The sequence below is a fragment of the Erinaceus europaeus genome, chromosome 14 (assembly GCF_950295315.1).
Source record: "Erinaceus europaeus chromosome 14, mEriEur2.1, whole genome shotgun sequence".
NCBI lineage: Eukaryota > Metazoa > Chordata > Mammalia > Eulipotyphla > Erinaceidae > Erinaceus > Erinaceus europaeus.
In genome coordinates this window covers 91,159,505-91,170,142 of record NC_080175.1, presented here as the reverse complement: position 1 = coordinate 91,170,142, position 10,638 = coordinate 91,159,505, and the positions used below count along the sequence as shown (strand labels likewise).

The 10,638-nt window shown below is 37.4% G+C and overlaps 1 pseudogene; it reads right to left on the bottom strand.

Moving 5' to 3' along the window:
- Positions 1–521: 521 nt before the first annotated feature.
- LOC132532905 (U7 small nuclear RNA) lies at positions 522–588 on the bottom strand (annotated as a pseudogene).
- Between the last annotated feature and the right edge of the window lie 10,050 nt (positions 589–10,638).

The window sequence follows — 10,638 nt, the reverse complement described above, 5'->3', positions numbered from 1 at the left end:
CACTCGCAAAGATTTCCCCATGTAGTGGAAGGACTGGGAGCTCAAACCCAGGATTTTGTGCACTGTAACATATACTCAACCAGATGTGGCACCACTCAGCCCCTCCAATAATCCTGAAAATAAGTCTTACTATAAGTAGAATGAAAAAAATTGAATATAACAGAAAAGATATAAAAGGACAAAGTAATACAAGTGTACTGATAAAGAGAATTCTGGACTCAAACAATACAATGCTAAATCTAAAAGGAACACAGAAATAGTTCCAAATTTGCTTTATTATCTTTGTTTATATTTATTTATTGGATAGAGACAGAGAAATCAAGAGGGAAGGGTGAGATAAAGAAGGAGGTAGACACCTGCAGTATTGCTTCACCACACGCAAAGCTTTCCCCCTGCAGGTAGGGACCAGGGACTGGAACCCAGGTCCTTGAGTGCATGTGTGAACCACAACCAGGTGAACCACCACCCAGCCCTAAAACAGTCCCAAACTGTTCATTATTGTTATTTGTTTGTTTGTTTATTGGGGAAAGGCCTCATGAGAGAGACTAGAGGTCCTGCTAGACAAATTCTAAAAGAGTTGTAACATGTATTTATTGCATATACTTATTTTTACTAGTACTCTTCCAGATTCTAACTATTGGCAGTGCCAGGATAGCACTTAGGGCCATGTGTTACCACTAGACTATTTGTTCAATTGCCAACGTTTTTTAAATTGAACAGCTGACATTTGGAGAAGCACAGTGACACTGACTTACAAAATTAGACAGTTTAATTCAAGAGAAAACACCGTAGTTGAAGAATTCATGTCTAAATTATACCTCCAGAGCAATAATAGAGACACATATTTGAGGAGACAAAGTTGAATTCAATGAATAAATACATTGTGCTACAATATCTTTTTTTTAATATTTATTTTATTTATTTATTCCCTTTTGTTGCCCTTGTTGTTTTATTGTTGTAGTTATTATTGTTGTTGACGTTGTTGGATACGACAGAGAGAAATGGAGAGAGGAGGGGAAGACAGAGAGGAGGAGAGAAAGAGAGACACCTGCAGACCTGCTTCACCGCCTGTGAAGCGACTCCCCTGCAGGTGGGGAGCCGGGGTTCGAACCGGGATCCTTATGCCGGTCCTTGTGCTTTGCGCCACCTGCGCTTAACCCGCTGCACTACAGCCCGACTCCCTGTGCTACAATATCTTAAACTAATTCGAAAGCATTGTAACTTTCAAGGAAGGAGTCTACACAGATATAGTTAGATACTCAAACAGTAACACAAACTTCTCCGTGCTTGCTGCTTCTCCATATGCAGCCGGAGTCGCTGGGTCTAGACACTCTCATCCATGAGCATGACCTTCCTGCTGAGATTTAGAATAAAAAAGCACTCAGAAAAGGCTCCAGCTTAATCAGCCATACTTTGGAAAGCTAGCCAACATGTATACCCATCATCCATCTGGGCAAAAGGTTTTACAGATTTTAAACATTAAATGGCTCACTCTGCAAAGCTCTTTCCAGACTAATGGGGGCTCTAATTTCTCTATTAGATGGACCAGAATATTAGAGAGGCAAATCTTTGTTATTATGTTCTCAGAGAATGAACTCCCCCAAAGCGTAGATGAGTATAATAGCTGATAAAACCTTGAAAAATACAAGGTTAAAATTATGTTTATTTGAGCCATGCCATCTGTATCCCATAACAGCTTGAATAGGAAGGATTTGTTCCTTAAGCATTATTAGTTTTGCTAAAAAGTTGTTCTTTTTTTTTTTTCCTGCCCCGAGGAAATAAATGGTATTGCAAAAATGAAGTCACACTTATTATAACCTAACCTATGGGCCACTTTTTCAACATCAGTTTGGTCATTTGACATCATATACCTCCCAGTGAGAATAAATAGAAGTAATACTGCTTTGTTCTCTTCAAGTTCAATGTGTCCTTTATCTGTCAGCGTTTCCTTCAAATTCTTTTGTACTGAGTTGTTTATATAGTCTTTGGTTTATGTTCAACAAGCCTCTTCCCAAATATTTCTGAATTTATTTTTTCAAAATTAGCATTTTACTGTTTTATCACTATATTGCACTAGAAGCCAATACAGTGTTTTCCCTTTTAGAGTTAATAACTATAAGAGAGTTGAGGGACATTTTAGGATTCAGGTGACATTTTAGTTTGTGAAGTTGGTGATCATTTTGTTACATTTTCTTGTGTGGAAACAAACCACACTCTATATCCAGGATTTGTTTACTTTTTCCATATAAGTATTATATTTTATTAAGATGTAGTGGCAAAAAATGCTTTATTTCATAAGCTTGAATAATGCCCAGAACACTGATTTATTAAAATACAAGAGAATTTAGCAGGAGGTACCTTTTCTAAGAAATCATTACTAACAGCTACTCATAAAATCCACTTTTAAAGAAATTATAAGGAACCACCTCATCTTAATTATATCCAGTGAAATAAGTAAACAAGATAAGAAAAAAATATTTGAAATTGTAATGACTATAATTTTTACTTCTCAAAATTATCTTTAGTAACATGCTTTGGATGACATAATTACAGCCTAACATCTCTGCATCTGCTAAGTTATATGGGCAAATATAAAACATCCCAAAGTCTCATGAAGTCTCATTTATTCTTTATAAAAGATTAAAAAGGGTGCCCTGGAAATCAAGAGCAGGTTGGGTTGAGCATCCCTGCTGTGACCAGGATAAGTTTGTTCAACATATGAGTTTTAGTTTTCAACCTTCAATAACACAAGAAACTATAAAAATTAATCCCAACCTACTTTCATCTCTTTTTAAAAAGAGAAAACTTGTTTCCTTGACTAAGGTAGTGGCTGCTATCAATTTTAGAAAGCTACTTGAAAATCAATAGATAATTTATGTGCCAGCTATGTGTGAGAATATTAAAAATGAATTAAATCTCCCAGTAGAGAGATATCTCAGTGGGAGAGCACAAGACTCTCATGCTTGAAGCCCCAGAGGTATCAACTTCAGTCAGCAGCACTGACATAAGCCGGAGGTATGTAGAACTGTGTTCTTTTACACCCACTTATGATAATAAATAAAATAAATCAAATCTTCCCATTTATTTAGTCCACTATCTCCTTAATAAGACATATTGCCTGGGCTGTCTACTAAAATATGCAATATGGATTCCTAAGATGCAACGTGGATTTCATCAAAGAGTACCTTGAGGAGTCAATAAAGAAACTATGAGATATATAATAATGATAAAAAGTCAGGTGTTGTATGCTTTACATTGGTTTGTTCTAGCCCTCCCCCGCCAAGAAAATTGGATCAGTCCAGTTAGTTTTGCGGGCCGCTTGGCCCCGCCCCTAGGAACCCCGCCAGAGTTCCAGAGTTCCAGAGTTGGAGAGTTGGAGAGCTGCAGAGTAAGGGAGAGTGCTTGCGCCGCCGCAAAGAGACAGCAGAGTTCTGTTTGGTGATTTGTTTGGTTTAGTTTATGAATCGTTGTTCCTGAATAAAGAAATACAGCTTCCCTGCCCAGCCGTATGTCTCTGGTCGTCTCTGTTACCCGCCCGTGAAGCTAGCCCAGCCGGCAAGAGCCTCCGAATTTTTAACAACAGTCAGGTAGTATTTTACTCAGGAAAACTGATAATTTCAAGTGTTTGAAATTTCTCATTTCAATTTATTAGAAAAAAATAATTTTTTTTTCTTCACTATTCAAGAATTTGTCCTTGAGGGCAATTAAACGAAGGACTTTTATTCTTTTTTTTTTTAATTTCTTTACTGGGAATTAATATTTTACATTCTACAGTAAATACAATAGTTTGTACATGCGTAACATTTCTCAGTTTTCCATATAACAATACAACCCCCGCTAGGTCCCATGTCATCCTTCTTGGACCTGTATTCTCCCCACCAAACCACCTCAGAGTCTTTTACTTTGGTGCAATAGGCCAATTCCAGTTTAGGTTCTACTTGAGTTTTTTCTTCTGATTTTGTTTTTCAACTTCTGCCTGAGAGTAAGATCATCCAATATTCATCCTATTTCTGACTTATTTCACTTAACATGAATTTTTCAAGGTCCATCCAAGATCGGCTGAAAATGGTGAAATCATTTTTTACAGCTGAGTAGTATTCCATTGTGTACCACAACATATATACCACAACTTGCTCAGCCACTCATCTGTTGTTGGACACCTGGGTTGCTTCCAGGTTTTGGCTATTACAAGTTGTGCTGCTAAGAACATATGTGAACACAGATCTTTTTGGATGGGTGTGTTGCATTCCTTAGGATATATCCACAGGAGAGGAATTGCAGGATCATAGGGTAGGTCCATTTCTAACCTTCTGAGAGTTCTCCAGACTGCTCTCCACAGAGGTCGGACCAATTGACATTCCCACCAGCAGTGCAGGAGGGTTCCTCTGACCCCACAACCTTTCCAGCATTTGCTGCTGTTACCTTTTCTGATGTATGACATTCTCCCAGGAGTGAAGTGGTATCTCATTGTTGTCTTGATTTGCATTTCTCTGACAATAAGAGACTTAGTGCATTTTTTTCATGTGTTTCTCAGCCTTCTGCATCTCCTGTGTGGTGAATATTCTGTCCATGTCCTCCCCCCATTTTTGGATGGGGTTATTTGTTTTCTTAGAAACAATCTTTTCAAATTAACTTACTTTGGTTGTTTATTTTACTGCAGAATACACCTAGCTTAGACTGAATCAGATATAAAATCAAAGACAAGCAATGCCAGATGTCTAAAGTTTATAGAAAAATACTGATTTTTAGTAGGTGCAGACAATAATGTTGTACTTAAGTCTGGTCTTAACCATATAACACAATTCATTGCAAATGTAAAACTGTTAGCACAGGGGGATGAACCCACAGCACTCACAAGAATTTCAGTGCTATGTCACCTGTCTGGCACACTTAATCCACTCATAGAATTCATTTCCACACATGATGAGGAATTGAACTCAAGACTCCATACATAAAATTCATTATGTTCTAATTGCTAAAATATTTCCTCAAGTCACCTTAAATTCTAATTTATTTTTCTTCTTTTGAATACCTGCTAACATATGAATAAATCCGGAGGATATGATGGCTAGTGATGGATGTTTGATTCCATCTGTTACTATTGACCAGGCTAGTAAACAAATGACTGCAAGACTCGAGAGTAAGGTTATTCAGGACCAATATCTGAGAAAACTTTTCTAAGCATAGCTCATCCCAGAGACTGGAAACCAAAAATGATTCACTGCATAAGTAATTGTTATTGTAGGCCAACTGGGAACAGCTCACCAGTACAAATACTGTGCAAAGTGTTATGATTTTCATTGTGTATCCTGCATTCACTAAATGAAATTTATCACAACAATCAAAAATGGGGGTGAGATGGGAGTTCAAACAGTGGACACAATTATATACAGGATTGTTAAAACACTTTGAGACTTTATGCTCTTCCCTCATTTTCTTTCTTTATTCTCGAGAGGTCTGGGATGCATTGGATCGACCTTCTCGCGGTGCATCCCGTGAGTACCCATTCATTGGGGAAACTGACGATCCTTTCTAGCCGACTGAATCCACATGGATCCCAGTCACTTTCAAAGCCAACAACAAGCAGCTCCTGACAGCTTTCAACCTGATGCTGTTGACGGAAGAAGGGCAAACGCTAGAAGAAGAAGAGAGGTCTGGGAGGATGGGGTATTTTTCACTGCTACTAGTGTAACCCCTGTGTTTGTTGTCATGCCCACAAAGTACTAAAATAATTTACAAAGATTTGCATGTAAAAATCTTTCACAAAAGGCAATATCCACTCAGCCTTATAGAGCCTTTCCCATTAAATCGACCTTTTGCCAAAGACATATTTTAGGGTGGTTGATTTTTAATCTCCTATACTGAAAGTTAACTACATTTCTTCCAAATGAACAAAGGCATTTTCTTGAAAAGATATCACAACTCTGCATCCCCATGCTGTCTTCAAATGTGAATAATTAATAAAGTAGACAGAAACAGATCATAGACCACTGCTCTTTGTGACTCCTGCCTTTTTCCCGTTTATCTGCAAACATAGTCAAGTATGAGGTAGCATGTGACCAGATTCATTCTATATTTTGTTTTATTTCTTGACAGAGCAGTATTCGACTTCAGTTCCTGGAGGAACCACACATCACACCTGGCACCTGTTCCATATTAGGCCACTTCATTTCTACTATCTCATTGTGATTCTGACAAGTGACCTTTGCCATCTTGACTGTGAAACATGAGCAAAAACTGTCAAAGGGACTTTCTCCTTTGAACATGCTTCCTTGCTACTCTGAAATTTTGATGAGCATAAATAATCCAAGGCTAGTCTGCTAGACGAGTTATCCTGTAATTTAAACACTATTATTGCTTTAGCCTAAAATGACCTAATATCGGCCAGGAGAAAAAGTCCACATAAGGGCAATTTCGCAGAAGTTATTATATGGCAAAGAAACATCTCAATATATACAGTGGAGAGAGAATGAAGAAATTAAACATAAACTAGAAATATTATAATAATACTTATTTGTCATATAATTTTATGAATTGATTTATAACAAAACAGAATTGATAATTGTAATCCTGTACTCTGTAATTCATATCGTGATAATCAAGTACACAAAATATTATTATTATTAAAAGAATTGGAGTAATAAAGTCTTAAAAATTGTTTACCTGATAGTAATGGGTATTGGAAGGGGTTAGAATATAAAATATAGGGGAAGAGCCAAGATGGTGACTTGCAAACAGCTGCTGGTGTGAGCTCCAACAAGCAGCAGCTTGTGACCAGGGATTCTCTGCATAGGGTAGGATACTAGGCTATCTGCAGGAAGGTCAATAAGAGGTCCTAAGGGTGAAACCACTCTTGGGTTAGAAAATGGATGCCAGGGGGAAAAAGAAAGGAAATATTTTGATTATTTCTGAAGCTCACCCCTCCCCCACACACAGATCCAGCCCCCAGGGGCTGGACAACCACTTGTAGCAGGCTCCCTGCTGAGCTATTCTCTTTACCTAGATTCCTGACTCACCAGGGGTGTTATTCCAAGCCTTTTCCTTCTTCTTTCTTCTCCTTCTTCTCCTTCTTCTCCTTTTTCTCCTTCTTCTCCTTCTTCTTCTTCTTCTTCTTCTTCTTCTTCTTCTTCTCCTTCTCCTTCTCCTTCTCCTTCTCCTTCTCCTTCTCCTTCTCCTCCTTCTCCTTCTTCTCCTCCTTCTCCTTCTCCTTCTTCTCCTTCTTCTTCTTTTTTTAAGTGGCTGGAGGTATATTTAAGTGACAAAATACCTAAGCAATCAGAGCCTCACCCCTGCCTGGGAAAGACTACCTGGATGTTTTGTTTTGTTTTTTAATATTTCTTAAAATTGGCTGTCTTTGCTTAGGCTTCCTGCAGCCAATCTGGAGTGGTCCAAGCTGCAGACTCACAGGGTTTTTCACTCTATTCTATTTTATTATTACTATTATGATATATATCCCTTTCCCCCCCTTCTTCTTCAGGTTGAACAAAATTAACTGTTGTTCTTTCTCCATTGCTAGGTGACTGGGTGTCCTATCCATTGTGAGAGAAACTTGTTTATCTCTACCTCTTCCCTCAACTTTCCTTTTTCCCTCGTCCTAGCTAATTTAAAAAAAAAAAAACCTCTTTCCTTTCATTGTTCTTTTTATTTTTCTCTTGTTCTTGTCTTCTTTTCTTCCTCCCTCCTTCTTTTGCTTTCCAAATTCACTGATACTCATTTGTGAATCATTTTGTGCAAGAAATCTGACTCAGAGTGGATTCTGTGTGTGTGTGTGTGTGTGTGTGTGTCTTCCCTACTTCCCTTTCTCCTCCTGCTATCCCTAGAATTTACAGTGGAAAGTAGATTTGCATAATTGTCTATTCTTGATTCGTCTTTTTTCCTTTCTCTTTCTCATTCATTTAGATTTGGTTGCTATTTTTTCTTCATCCTGACGTGTTGTTTGGCTAAGTGGTATTGGTTACACTGCATCAATCCTTGCTTCAGTTACTATTGTTGTACTTTCTAAGGTTGGTGATTGCATTTGTCATAAAGGCGTTTAGCATAGCTTAGCTTGTACTCAAAACACAACAGTCGAAGAATGACAGAACTGAAAAATAAAAAACACATCAATAAAAAAATGGTTAGATCAAGAGCAAATAAAACTGCAACCACAATGAATCAAGACAGGATCCCAGAAGAAACTCCAAATCAGTCAGAAGTAGCCATAGATAAGAAAAGTATGCAAGCAATAGTAAACTTAATAATCTCGGAAATGAAGACAGCTATGGAGGAAAGGGCTATCAGAATTAGGTAAAAAAAAAAAGAATTAGGTAAACAACAGATGAGACCCTTAAGGAAAATACTAGCTACCTCAAGGTAATCAGAGAACTGAAAGTTGAAATAGCTGAATTAAAAGGTCAATTAGCAGAACAAGCCAATACTATAACTGAACTGAAGAAAGAAGCTGAGGGACGGGAAGGCAGGCTATCAGAAGCAGAAAACAGAATTAGCCAGATAGATGTGAGCTAGAAAAAACAAAGAAAGAGGTAAAAGAGCTCAAAAAGAGATTGAGAGACACTGAAAATAACAACAGAGACATATGGGATGATCTTAAAAGAAGTAACATTAGTATAATTGGCCTGCCAGAAGAAGAAAGAGAGGAAGGGGAAGTAAACATTCTAGAGAAAATTATAGAAGAAAACCTCCCAGACCTAAACAACAGAAAGGACATTAAGATTCAGGATGCCCAGAGAGTCCCAAACAGAATCAACCCAGACCTGAAGACACCAAGACACATCATAGTTACAATAAAAAGAAGTAAGGATAAAGAAAGGATCCTAAAGGCTGCAAGAGAAAAACAAAATGTCACATACAGGGGAAAACCTTTAAGACTATCAGCAGACTTCTGCACTCAAACTCTAAAAGCCAGAAGATAATTGCAAGAAAAGAGGTTTCAACCAAGGATAATATATCCTGCTAGAAATTCATTCAAACTAGATGTAGGGATCAAAACCTTCTCAAACAGAAAACAGTTAAAAGAGGCAGCCACTACCAAGCCTGCCCTGAAGAGGTTCTAAAAGATCTCTTAAAAATAAGAACATCACCATAATACTTACCATATATCAAAGCAAATAAAAAATTGTTGAATAATGGCACTACAGTACATTCAATCCATAATATCAATCAATGTCAATGGCTTAAATTCACCCATTAAAAGGCACAGAGTGGGAGGATGGATGAGAAAACACAACCTAACCATATGCTGCTTGCAAGAATCCCACCTGACCCAACAAGACAAACACAGACTTAAAGTGAAGGGAAGGGAAACTATCCTACAGGCTAATGGACCACAAAAAGGGAAACAACCATTCTCATCTCTGACACCATAGACTTTAAATAGAATAAAGTAATAAAAGATAGGCAAGGCCATTACATAATGATTAGAGGATCAATCAACCAAGAAGATTTAACAATTATTAACATCTATGCACCCAATGAGGGAACTTCTAAATACATTAAACACCTACTGAATGAACTAAAAAATACTTCAATAATAATACAATAATAGTGGGAGACTTCAACATCCCACTCTCACACTTAGATCAACGAAGCAGAAAATCAACAAAGAAAAAAGAGAATTAATTGAAGAGATGGTCTGACTAGACCTCCTAGATATTTTCAGAGTTCTTCACCCTAAAAAACTGGAATACACATTCCTTTCAAATTTACACAGCACTTACTCATAGATAGACCACGTTATGCCACAAAGACAGTATCAACAAATTCAAGAGCATTGAAATCACCCCAAGTATCTTCTCAGACCACAGTGGAGTAAGGTAACATTTAACAACAAACAGATAATTACTAAAAGTCACAGAAATTGGAAACCCAATAACATACTCAACAACATGCTCAACAACATGTCAGAGAGACACTCAAGCAAGGAATTCAAATGTTCCTGGAAACAAATGAAAATGAAGACACAAGCTATCAAAATGTTTGGGACAAAGCTAAAGCAGTACTGAGAGGGAAACTCATAGCCACACAATCACACATTAGAGAACAAGAAAAATCTCAAATAAAGGACCTTACTGTATTCCTTAAGGACTTAGAGGAAGAGGACCAAAGGAACCCTAAAGCAACCAGAAGGACTGAAATCACTAAAATTAGAGCATAAATAAACAACATTGAAAATAAAAGAACCATAGAAAAGATCAATGAAGCCAAATGTTGGTTCTTTGAAAAATTAAACAAGGTTGACAAACCCCAGCCTGACTCACTAAAAATAAATAAATAAATAAAGTGGGGGGGGGGAGACTCAAATAAATAGAATTGTAAACTTCTATGTGAAACATCATGTGAAACTTCTATGAAGAACTACAGGCCACCAAGCTAGAGATTCTGGAAGAAACGGAAGAATTCCTAGAAGCATATGCCCTTCCAAAACTGAACCAAGAAGAACTACAAAATCTAAATGCACCAATCACAGACAAAGAAATTGAAACAGTTATTAAGAATATTTCCAACAACAAAAGTCCTGGATCAGATGGCTTCACAAACAAATTCTACAAAACCTTCAGTAAACAGTTAATACCTATACTTCTAAAGCTCTTGAACAATATCGAAGAAACAGGAACACTCCCTTCCACTTTCTATGAAGCC